We start from the raw sequence: 12,887 nt of genomic DNA, 5'->3' as shown, positions 1-12,887 counted from the left end.
CTAAAAAAAAAAAAAAAATAAAAAAGTAAGGGAAAAAAGAACAAAACTTATAGGATTTAAGTCAGCCATTTGAATCTTCCCAAAATCCCCCAAACAATATAGGAAGTTTTACCCTTTGTTCCAAAGACAGTGATAAAAACAAAAACACCATATGGTGGAAATTAGACTACATCTCAATCCTGCTGCATCACTAATTCTCTTTTCAAGTGCACTAAGAAGATGTAAAGACAAAAAGGTCTAAAAGGGTTGGTAACTCTCCAGTTAACTAAATTCTCATATTTGACCATTTGTGAAAGGAAAAAAAATCAAAACATTTCTCCTGTAGGAAAAATCTGAAAAGATTGCTTAGCCTAGCTGCTCGGTGAGAAAGGCATATGCTGGCTAATCATCTTAATCATGTGTCTTTTCAAATTACAGAAATACCTTAAAATGCAAACTTGGTATCTGATACAACACTTTCATAAGCACAAGTTTAAATGTAGGTACACAGAACCATGGTACCATACCAATGAAATAATCTGACTTTAAGAAGTTCTAAATTCCACTAAGTCACATTTAAGAAACTACTTTGGAATCTGTCTTCAGGCACTGCTTGTTTGCTCCCTAGTTTTAAGTCTTTCAGTATAGCAGGTAAACGGACATTATTAATTAAAAAAAAACAAACCAAAAAAAAAAAAAAACCCAAAAAAAAACCCCCAAAAAACCAAAAAAAACCCACAAACTCCCCCTCTCACTTTCATATTGTGTTATTAGTGTTTAAATATTTGGCTAAACCTGTCAGAAATGTCCAAGAAATTTGATCCAATTCTGGATTGTAAGGCTTCGTCTTCAGAGGTGCCTTGCCTTGTAGTTTTCAGTTAAGCTTAGTAGTAACTGAAGCTCTATAGAAATAATGCAAATTTTAGTATCATTACTTTTTTCAAATCCTTACTGGTGAAAGTACAAAACCTGATTACTAAAGAAAACTTTTATGCAAAAAGTGGCGCCAATCGCTAGTGATGCCACTCTTCAAGAGTAAGAGAATAACAGAGAACCCATAAAACCACTGAAGTCCTACAATTGTCTCTGGAAGTTATCTAAGCCCAGATGCTTTGTTATTTGGATTTCTCATTTAAGCATTTGTAATACAGGTGCCCTGTTTTCTTCTGCTATTTTCACTCTTTTGTCTTCTCTTTTGCCTGGGAGCAGTATCTATCTAGCCTTTATTCTAGTCATATATGAGCTAAACTCTTTCAGCAAGAGGCTGTTGAAAAGATAAAATCTAAAACTTTGCATGTGATCACTAGCAATTGGAGTTCTTATTTGAAACACAAGATAAATTGTTGGATTAAATTTTAATTCTGATTATTAAATATAACACCGTATCATTGCATGGTCAGGGACCAGGTCCCTAAGTGATTAGGTACACATTATGCAAACAGCTAAACAATCTTTGAATTACTTCAAAAATTATAATTTATAGTTATTAACTAGCAGCTCTTATGTGGTTTATGATTAGTTTATTAAATGTGAATGTCAGAATTTGACATAGATTGTTTTTCCCCACAAGTGAATTACTGCAACACAAAGCAAATATTACCACTCACAGTTAAAAATTTTCATTTCCGGAATAGTTCTTTCTCTTCAATAATAACATATTTTTATAGCTGATTACAAAGTAAATTTAACATCACAATATTTTTGAGAAGGAAGCAAACATTGAGAATCAAAATGAAAGTAAAGCCACCCAGGCACTTACATAGAAGAGCAGCATTTTTCACTGCAAAACTTGTCTTAAAAGTGAGACAGGTTTATTTAAGCTTTTTTATTAAAGAGTGTTGAAACTCTGCATGATATGTAAGGTACTTCTGCATATACAACTAGTTTCTATCTCTTTTGTAGACAAAGTCGAGCTACTCTGCAAGCAAGGAAGCAAGCTCCAAAGGTAAAAAAAAAGAAAAAAATATGTGAAGAAAAGAATCTTAGAGTGCTTAAGCTGGAGGAGGGTTAATTCTAAAATTTTTGATTTATTATAGCTTTTTTACTACAAAGTTATTGCTTAGTGTTAAAGAATCCATGCTTTTGAGAGCAACATGCGCTGTCCTACCAGTAAGAGGGAGTCAAGTTCCCTTTTGCAGCATAATCAGAATCTCTTTATTTTATTTTTTTTTTTAATATTTGACCTTGAAGTACAATTTTAGGTAAAGTATTTTTTTCTTTTCCTAACCATGAATAAGAATTTCTTCCTTTAGGAAGATCATTGCCAGCAGGCTGAGGGAAGGAGTTCTGCCCCTCGGCTCGGCCTTTGCGGGGCATATCTGGAGTGCTGGGCCCAGCTCTGAGCTCCTTCGGACAGGAGAGACAGGGAGTTCCTGCAGCAGGTCCAGTGGAGAGCTACAAAGATGATTAAGGGACTGGAGCATCTCTCCTGTGAACAAAGGTTGAGGGAGCTGTTCAGCCTTGAGAGGAGATGACAGAGAGGGGATCTTATCAATATCTATCAGTCTCTGAAGGCAGGGTGCCCAGAGGATGAAGCCAGGTTTCTTTTGGTGGTTCCAAGCTCTAGGACAAGAGACAATGGGTTGAGGGGTCTCCTTCACTAGAGATATTCAGGAACCATCTGGATGCAATCCCATGCCACGTACTCTGGGATGATCCTGCTTGAGCAGAGAAGTTGGACCAGACGACCCCCTGTGGGCCCTTACAACCTGACCCATTCTGCAATGGGTACAGAAGCAGGAAATAAGCCCTGTGTCCAGATTCTAAATATTTTTTTTTGAGGTGCACCAAATAAAGATTTCTCCTGCTGCCTTTGAGATGAAGGAAATATTGAAAGAAAAGAAGAAAAGAAAAGAGAAAAGAAATTTGGTATTGGCTAGTGGTAGATTCTGCTTTTCTTCCAAATGCTATTTTAAAATTACAAAGATGTCTCGTAGTTCCCATCAATAAAAGATACAGCACAATTCTTTCTCCCTGGACCTGCAGAGCTGAACCTTAGTCACACAAATAGATCCACATTGGCTTCAGTGAACCAGCCTGTAGGTTTGATAAAAACACAGACATATATTCATATACAATTCTGTAATTACCGACATGTATAACAATTTGCTGGACAGCCACCTCATGTTTATGTCTGACTGGCTTTAATTACATTAAGCACAGCTAAAAATTCTTGTCCTCCAGCCAGGTTGCTACACTTTTAACTCTGTATAAGGCTTCTAGGAAGGAAAATAAATCTGTGTGTTATCTTTCCCATTCATGAACTTCTTCTATTGTTTATTTTACTTCCATCTAAGCTTGAAGTAAACAGGTACCTCAGCTATCAATATGAAAAAAAAGAATTTTGTATAGATTACAGTTTGCATGAAAGCAAAAGACAGCACAGCATGCTTGCTGGTGCAAAGTAGGAGAGTAGAAGCATAAATCACATCTTTATATTGTGAAGAAATCATTCTGCTGGCACTTTCAGTGTGCTTGAGAGGCAGATATGAACGTCCAGCTGCATTTTCCGCTCCGGGTTTTGAAGGCAGAGTGTAGAAACTGGAAATGCTTTGACTCCTAGGCAGCATACTGAAAAATGTTTTGAGAAAATGCAAAAAGAATGAATATAATATATTCCTTTCTCTAAAGGGAATGTTCAAAATTACTGACAAAGCAATTTCACTGCATGGCTGGGGCTTCTACTGCTGGGTTAAGATTTTCCTTTTTGTCAGTGCCCACACCTGCATAGGTATAGACCCATGGCAATGTTACACTCTTACATCAGTATGCCTGAGTACTCAAGGTATTATTGTAAGCCAGTAGTATGGGCTGCAAAGGACCCATGAGACAGTGACTGTGCTACATTTCCTTTAAAGTGTGCTCTATTGATTTGGTGGTTTTCCTGCTGAGTGTGTTTGTATCTTGATGGCTTGCATATCTCCAATCAAGTGACGTAGAAAATAGAATTTATATTATTGTTTTATTCAATTATAGATCCATTTAAGTTATACTAAATTTGCTTCAATTTTCAGATGGATATAGCACAATAACAGTGAACTGTATCAGATGGATTTACTGCTACTGAAAAAAAAAATTAAACAGCCAAATTGAAGCCTTTTTTAACCTGAATTTTCTCAAAGTCAGTTTTTTGGTGACTTGAATATCATTACAATTGTCTCGCTAGGCAATCCCTGGAAGTGTCCTCAAACCATGGGCTTAGGGGTATCACTGCACTCATATATACATCCATCAGCAAGTAATTTAAACTGAGTAAAATCATAGATTTGGAAGGATGGTAAAAGCAGTATAATAAGTACTACTGCTTTTAACTCAATAGCATGTGTTTTATTCAGGTTGCGTTCTGAGAAACTTGGCAGCTAATGACACTCTCCATTAATATAAAATATCATCCTCTATAATTTCCTTCTACCTTTTATGTTGTTCTTTTTATCCCAAAACCACTTCGTTGTTCCCTGAAAATATATATATGGAAAAAAATGACAGCTATTCTGTGTGGCAGAAATATGAAGAGAAATTTAGTACTATATTTAAGGTTAGGTGGATTTCTGAAACATACAACATAAGAAGGTTGCCTTCATATTCAATGAACACTGCATTTGTAGCAACAGAGGAAGGGAAAACACACAGCATACAGACATTTACCTTAGTGCTACAGTGCTGTGTTTACCATGAATGGTCAGGGTTTAAAAACCTGTGCAGCCAAGTTGAAGGAAGTTAATACTGCTAGTGCACCCAAAGAATATAATTATTGCAGAAGTAGAGACCACTGGAACAAGAAATTGGGTTAAACCAAATACCCAACAGTTCATCTTCAACAATGTCCAGCAACAGATGCCAGTATAAAGAAGTAAAACAGGTCAAGCATACAATGATGCTTTCTCAGCCTCAAGCAATATGTGGCTTTTGACTTTCCTAAGCCAGAAATGCAATTTTGAGGTGGTGTTTGGGGACAGATTATTAAGAGTTGGGGGGTTGGGCGGGTGGGGGAAGGACAAAAATTAAATGCTTGTACTGTAAAGTAGCTACAATAAATTTCTAAAATACTACCACAATTCACTTTTCTTGTAGATTGTTTACTATGAAAAACCTACAGGAACCTGTAGTATTTAGTGCTAATTGGGAGTGGGGAGGTGTTAAAATTATGCAGAAGCACTGAATGTTTTCATTAAGCTATGAAACCTGTATGATATAGCTCACAGTACCTCAAGAAAAATTACACCCTTGCAAGTTGGTTACTATTCACATGTCCTGACATGCCTACATACCTACCTGTTGGCTATTGAGAATTAGGAAAATCATTGAAAAAATACTGAAATGCCACCGATGTCTCAGAGACCCAGAGCCACAAAGCATTTAATAGGGGAAAAAAATCCAACCAACCAAAGAAACCCACAACAAAGCAAACAAACAAAACAACTCACCAAGGAGCAGAATGAAAATAAGGCAGTGCTGAATACACTGTCATGTAACCCTTCTACACAGTTCTTACCTCCCCTCACACTCTAATTCTGAATTTTTTTTCTGTGTTACAGCTCCATCACTGAAAACTCACCTAAGGGGAAGTGATCTCCACCTAGAATTGGCTTCTTCGAGACATAGTCCTGTGAGGGCATCCTGGGAAACATTAATAGATGGGTGGATATATGGTGCAGGCAGGATGAAAAAGAAATCATAGTACCTTTAATACTAATCAGTAGGGCTTAATTGGAAACAGATTTCACTCCCTGGAGATATGTTCTATTGAGATCAAAAATATGACAAAGTCATCTAAGAGTACATAGTTTGACCCAGAAGTTCATCACATTCTGAATAATAAATTTGATATATTACCAAAAGAATTCACTGTGGTATATATTCAATGAATTAAAATTGGTTGATCATCTTCATCTAATAGGAGTATTTTTAGTCACATGTCACCATGATCTCTTCTTGCTTCCACACTAGTCAATATTGTTATCAATGATCTGGAAGAAAATATCATTAATGGAAAGGTCTATAGATTGCACAAAACCAGTAAAGTGGTAAATTAGGATAAGGACAGGTCAGTTTGACAGAGCAATCTAGTTCACTTAGCAAGATGAGACCATCTGAGCATCATGCTTTCTAAAACAATTTAATTTAAGGACAAGCATCTGTGAAAATGGAATTTAGGTCAGAGTTGAAGGAAGGAATGGCTTTGAAAAAGTGCTGTTTTTGAAGCGATAAATAGACAGTGTTTCCAACATGACCTCCTGGTAAAAAAAAAGCCAAGCTGTATTCAGAAATATTCACCAAGCATATTCAGAAATTAAAAAAAAAAAAAAATGCTGAAAGGAAGCACAAACTATTTATTCCATGGTGTATAACCAAAAATAATAATAAAATAGAAAAAAAAACCAAAACCAAAACAAAACAAAAAAACCCTCAACTCTGTTGTCTGCAAAAGATGATGTTTATAAATTGGAAATGAAGATGTAAAAGAGCTACCTAAGACCTGGAAAAATCTCAGTTTTCCTAGGAGCCCAGAGCTCAGTCCTGTAAAAGCATGTGGGAAACATTATGAGTTGGTTTGATCACTGTGCATGTCAGGGAAAAGTTTCTGTCTAGCAAACAATGAAAGAAAGTCTTCCACTGGTTCAGAAATTAATCTAGACAAATTTAGAGTAGTAGTAAGTGATTTTTAAGAAATGAAGCTATCAATTGGTAGAAGAATTTATTTTGCAATATGGTGGAATCTCTGTTACTTGAAGGCCCTATCTCCTGTAAAATATATTCTTCACTCCACCCAAACTTGTAGATCCAGGAAAAAGTATTTACAGAAAAAATGCTCACAAAAATCTGTACATGAATGATCAAAGATGTTGTTATACATGAAAAAATAAAAAGAGAGGAGAAAAAATATATACAATGACCCAAGAGGAAAGTACGTTCCTTGAAATATAAAATAAGATTACCTCACTAATGCTGATGAGGTAGGCCAGGATAGCGATTTAAACATTTCTCAACTTTTTTCACCTCAATATTCATCTCTGCAGCTCTAAATAAGGCTAGTAGCAGAGGGAATAGCTTTAAGCACAGCCTGGCCACAGAAGGAGAGAAGGGGACACATTTATTGGAAAATGGATTGCTGTATAATTTTGGACAAGTTTGCTGCTGTTAAAGCACTGAGAAAATGAACGTCCAGTCACCTGTGGTTAATGACCCTCAGCCAGCAGTGTAAGTGAAAAGCAAGTGACACAGGTCAGAGCACAAGGGGAAAGAATCACTTGGAGGACTGAGTCTACACAGGGCTGCTGTAGGGTTGGAAAAACATTTTGCACAGTATGTACAGCATCGTCTCTTCTGTGTACTTCATCCAAAACACGCTGAGGTCAGTCAAGCAAGAGAAAATATGCACAGGCATTGAAATGGTCCCCACAAGAGGTGGCCCCGTACAAGATATGTATCAATGCCCACCTGTAATAGGTGAGCAGCTTCTGATGATCCCGTCTTCTCAATCAGTCATCAAGTAAAAGTGGCACCATCACAGAGACAAGTCAGAGGCTTGTGTATCTCATGTAACCCTCAACTTCCACGTTTTCCCCATGTTTCTGGTTGTGACTTGTGAAAACATGTGAATACTTTCTTGTTCATATTCCACAGACAGATTAAATCATTATTTTATTTTAAGAATGTTGTCTTGTTTCCTTCTGTTTTCTAAATCAGAGTGTCATGCCCAGATATAGGCAATCTAATGATCTCTAGAGTTCTATTTTTCTGTTATTATCTCCAAATCAATAAGATTTGGGCTATTCACATAGTAGTCTACAAGAGTATTACAACTGGATTATCTTTGATGACATTCACTTAATACAGGTCGAAAGCTCATAACAAGAAAGCAACCTGACTCCACATCCTACTCCAGAAAGCAGAACCTTGCATACTTCAGGCTGCACTGTGGGTTTACTTACACTTTCCCTGAAAGCAATGTATCAGCCAGTCAGTGTTTCCAGCAGTTGCTAATTAGCACCAGTCCAGACTGGAATGCATTATGGTTCAGTGCCATGGAACAGTTCGGGACAGCCTGCTTGTGTGACAGCAGAAGTGCAAATTCTGCCTGATGAAAGTTTTCTAGGTGTTTGAGCATCAGTGTACCCATGGCAAATAAAGCCAGGTGAAGCTCTGTCCTGTTTATAGCTGCAATATATAAAGGTCAAGGAGGACAAGTCTTAGAGAAGCCAGTTTGCTCATAACTCGACAAATACTTCTCAAAGCAGCTGTTTTAGACAGACAATAAAACTCTCTGAGTGTGACCCCATCTCTAAATGCAATAATACTTTTGAGAATACTGCTACAACTCCTGACCTAGTATATACTGGGGCAGCTACCTTGCTGGAGTATGTAAAGCTTTTCAAACCTGCTAATGACTATTAGTGTCATAACACACAGGGAAAGAAATTTCTGCCAGACCCTCAGATAAATATGTCTTTATTTTTAGGACCAAGAAAAAGCACTTTCATTAACAGCATCCTCCTGGAGGTTATCAGCCCAGTCAGAGTACATGCTCAGTACCCAGAAAGGGAGTGTCTTCCGTGACTATGAGTTTGCAACTCAGTTTCACAGGTCTCCCAGCAAAGCAGCTGCTACTACATTTTGTCTCTTTGTGCTGTGTAAATGCACACTCATCCTTTCATTCCATTTTGCTTGGTTCACCTTTTATTTCAGAGTCACGTAAAGGCCATCACCACTGGTAAGAGTGTTTATAACGGAGTAAAAGCAAATATCCTTGATCCATCACATAAGTTCTATATGAGACTACTGAACCTTTCTAGACAGTCTTTTTTAGCAAAAACCTGCCTTGAGTATCTCGCTGGTGTCTCTGGTAACAGAATGTGAAAAACAGTGTCTGCCTCTATAACACAATAAAATTGACCTATAGCTCAGTCTGTTTCTGCTAGCTGAAGGTTATTTTGCTTTGACATATCCTTGTAGTGTCCTCTGCTTTAATTAATAATGTTGCTGCCATGTATTAGGAAAGTCACATTTTTGCACAATCCTGTATCTTTCCAAATTAGGCATTTTAAAGTTTAAGCCTGAAGAAATACATAGAGTATTTTCAATCAAAAGTCCAATCTATTTACATGCACAAGAGCTCAAAGATTTTTTCATGCAAGTGGTTGTACTCTTAGGCTTTTATTATTTCTGCTTGAACAGAACGCAATAAATATGTCTTGAGACAAGGGAGAAAGTTAATAAAACACTGTCCTTTCCTCTTTGTGCTAGACCCTGTTTTAAAACCAGCTTGTCTTTCATGAACAAATTAATTGGATTAGCTCTGCTTCAGCCACAAAGGACAACACTGTGTCACAAGCATATTTGTATAATGAACCATCACTGCACTGGTATAGTAGGAGACTGATCCTGAAATTGTATTCAAACAAGTATTATTACTAGCATTAACATTACAATTCAGTTTGTGGGATACAAATAAGAAGAGACACAGATTTTTAAAAGTCCCTGCACGAGTGAAATAATGATTGAAATGAAAAAAAAACCCGGTATGATGAATGAGGGTATAGAATGGAGGCTTATCCTACATAAGCCAGCTAGTCAGAGGGAAGGTCCTCACTGTCAAAAGATATTAAAATGGTGTGTCTAGAGATATTGTCAATGAAAATTTCACTCTGGTTTGAGAAGATGTCAACAGAAGGAACAAGGCTTTATAAAAAAAGTATTACTGTTTTTTCAAGGTAGAAATCAGACTGCATTCTTGAAAAATATTTTTTTTATTTTGAAAAGAACAAAATAGCCATCTATTTATCCTATTCCCCTTCATCATGTTAATAAAAATTTTAGCTGAAACTATTACACAGTTAGTTTTTACCCAAAATTGCTCATTTTTGTTTATGTAAATGATGTTTATGTAAATGGATTTACCCATCTCATAATGCTATGCACTCCAACCTTTATACTTTACAGCTTCCATTGATCCTTATTCACATTTTATAAAAATAATTTTGGGATGCTTCTGAGTGTTTTTGAAATATCTTACCTCAGAATGGGTCTCTGACTGTTACTATAACAAATAAATTAATAAGAAATAAAATAGTCATGAAGGAAACCTATGAAATGGAAGCTGCTGTAGTCTATATTTTAAAAAAAAGAAAGTAATTCTCCTTTAAAAATTAAAGTCATTTTTGTTTCTGTTGCTGGATATTCCAGGGATGGCTATTGATACTGGAAGTCCTGTAAATTACTACTTTTCAGGGTATTATTATGCTATGTCCTATATGGACCATTTATCACTGAACCTTATTTGATGTTTTGCTAAAATGTTCAATAATTAAAACAGTTAATAAGAAACAATTGGAATTTGTTCTTAATTGAGTTGCCAATTTTTTTTTTAAGAGGACTGACTTGTCCCTTAGTGGTCAATGAAAAATGGCCAGAGAATTAGACTATAAGGACAAATATCCTCTCCAAACATGTATAGAACATCTAGTCATGGCAGACATTTTGTTGTTTGAGAAGCTGATTTCGCAGTGTTATTACTATCAATTACTGCTAATTCACCTTCTTCCATTACACAACTGCAATAGCTTAAAATAAAACCATAACTTCTCACTCTGGATGTTGGACAAACATCCACCAAGAAGTAATGAGGGTCCCAAGAAACTTCCACCTGCAGTTTAAGGAGGAGCATTTATCACTAGTCAGCACATCCTGAAGTTATAGATTTGCAGCTGCTGCCAGGTTAGAGGGAGGTTCTTAAACCTACACCTGGCCTGAATAACTATTCGCACAGGGGACCACGCACGATGGAGGATACAGCACCACAGGCTTCTGCATCCAAAGGCACAGCTCCACGGATGTCTGGAGCTAGGCCTGGAAGACTAGGCATTCTTTAAAGAGTCTTTCTATGTAGTCACAACCTGTGGCTTGCAAAGACTCTTTCTTTCTTTCTTTCTTTCTTTCTTTCTTTCTTTCTTTCTTTCTTTCTTTCTTTCTTTCTTTCTTTCTTTCTTTCTTTCTTTCTTTCTTTCTTTCTTTCTTTCTTTCTCTCTTTCTTTCTCTCTTTCTTTCTCTCTTTCTTTCTTTCTTTCTTCTTTCTTTCTTTCTTTCTTTCTTTCTTTCTTTCTTTCTTTCTTTCTTTCTTTCTTTCTTTCCTTTCTTTCTTTCTTCTGCTTTCTTCCTATATTGTTTGTGAACAAAGTATGGGTGATGAATTTCTAGCACCTGTATGTATTCACTTGTAGAATCTAGATACACCTTTTGGTTATGAGAGGCATAAATCCTTATTAACTATTAAGTACTGTTATAGGTAGCATAGAATTATTCAAGCAATAAAAGAGTTTATTTTTTCCCTTGGTTAGTTGTAAATGAGCCTAGAGGGAACCCAGGAGTTCCAAGTTAAGCTCATTTCATACTTGCAGCAATAGCTTTAAAACCTAATCCTGGATATGTTTATACATTTTTAATAGGACCCCAATTCTACATACAGTATCCTCCAGTGGCTTCAGCTGCTGCAGAATTCTCCTGAACAGTGTTTTACTGTTAGGCTCAGCAGGTTCAATGCTTGATTATCTTTCCTCCAGTTCAATATCTTCTCTTTTCCCTTTGTTATATACCGACAAGGGGACTATATGCAGGTTCTCTGTGGAGGATGCCTTGTACGTGAACATGCAAGCAATGTGGAATCGATCTGGCTGAATTCAGTATTCAAGGAATTTAATTGAATTATTGAAATTCAGGGTTGAACCCCTGGGACATTGATCCTGTATTGTCAGCCTCAAAACCAAGGTGCAGTGGCTGCTTGATAATGTGTTGGTACGATTTGCAGTAGAAGGGGTGGTGAATCAAAGCAGTGACAGTATCGCTAACTGACAGAAAACAGAGGAACTGATGCTGAATACATTTAAAAATAAATCAATATAGACTGGCCTGATTGAACAATTCTGGCAATGTGTTGTGCTGGCATGGCTGCTGACTTACCAGTTTAAGAGTAGGCTCAGGATTCATGGTAGCTGGAAAGCTGAAGAGGTCTGTTGCTGCAGCAATGCATTTAACTTCAAGACAGAATATTTGCTCATCTGTTTTCCTTGCCAGAAGCTAGAAACTACTGCTGGAGTTGCCAAGTGAAACAAAGCAGGATTAAAAGAGAAATGAAATTATAAAATAATACCTGCAAAAAGGTAACAAATAAAAATCCAAAGAAATAGCTTTCATTTATACTGATATAGGTGTTTTTTCCTCAGATATCAAAAAGATCATTGAGAATTTGAGGCTTGGGTCAAATAAAAGAAAAAAAAAACAAAAACGAGAAAGTAGTTTAAAAACAATAATGCAAAATAATGCTCAGCCTTTACCATCTTTACTGAGACTTAAGTCACATCCTTCCTAAAGTGCAGCTGCTGGAAAAAAGGAGACAAAGCGGAGACAGTTGCAGGACTATTTTGCCCATTGCCTGTAGTTTCTTCTATCATTCTCTCTCACCAATTCACCTGCTTCATTCAATATATCATAGTCTGCTTCCCTTGAAATGGGACCTGAGAACACTTGTCTGAACTGGATTTCACAGCTGTCTCTTTTGCTGCTGCAAGAGGAGGGCAACTTTATGGCCTTTCTGCAGCCTTATTCCCTTCGGGAGGAATAGGCAATAGATGGTCCTTTCTTCTATCATCATAATGCTCTGAAGCCCTAAGCCAGCCTTCCTTCCTTCCTTCCTTCCTTCCTCCCTTCCTTCCTTCCTTCCTTCCTTCCTTCCTTCCTTCCTTCCTTCCTTCCTTCCTTCCTTCCTTCCTTCCTTCCTTCCTTCCTTCCTTCCTTCCTTCCTTCCTTCCTTCCTTCCTTCCTTCCTTCCTTCCTTCCTTCCTTCCTTCCTTCCTTCCTTCCTTCCTTCCTCCCTCCCTCCCTCCCTCCCTCCCTCCCTGCCTTCCTCCCTCCCTCCC

At 37.1% G+C, this 12,887-nt stretch overlaps 1 long non-coding RNA gene across 1 annotated transcript; it reads right to left on the bottom strand.

Moving 5' to 3' along the window:
* Positions 1–3,305: 3,305 nt before the first annotated feature.
* Positions 3,306–12,666, bottom strand: LOC116993095. The gene is made up of 3 exons (XR_004417184.1): positions 11,932–12,666; positions 5,534–5,595; positions 3,306–3,549 (listed from the first exon to the last, which is right to left on the bottom strand). It is a non-coding gene; the product is annotated as an uncharacterized LOC116993095 (long non-coding RNA).
* Between the last annotated feature and the right edge of the window lie 221 nt (positions 12,667–12,887).

Source organism: Catharus ustulatus, chromosome 2, assembly GCF_009819885.2.
Source record: "Catharus ustulatus isolate bCatUst1 chromosome 2, bCatUst1.pri.v2, whole genome shotgun sequence".
Taxonomy (NCBI): Eukaryota; Metazoa; Chordata; class Aves; order Passeriformes; family Turdidae; genus Catharus; species Catharus ustulatus.
Note: the sequence above shows the minus strand (reverse complement) of the source record. Positions and strands in the feature narration are given on the sequence as shown.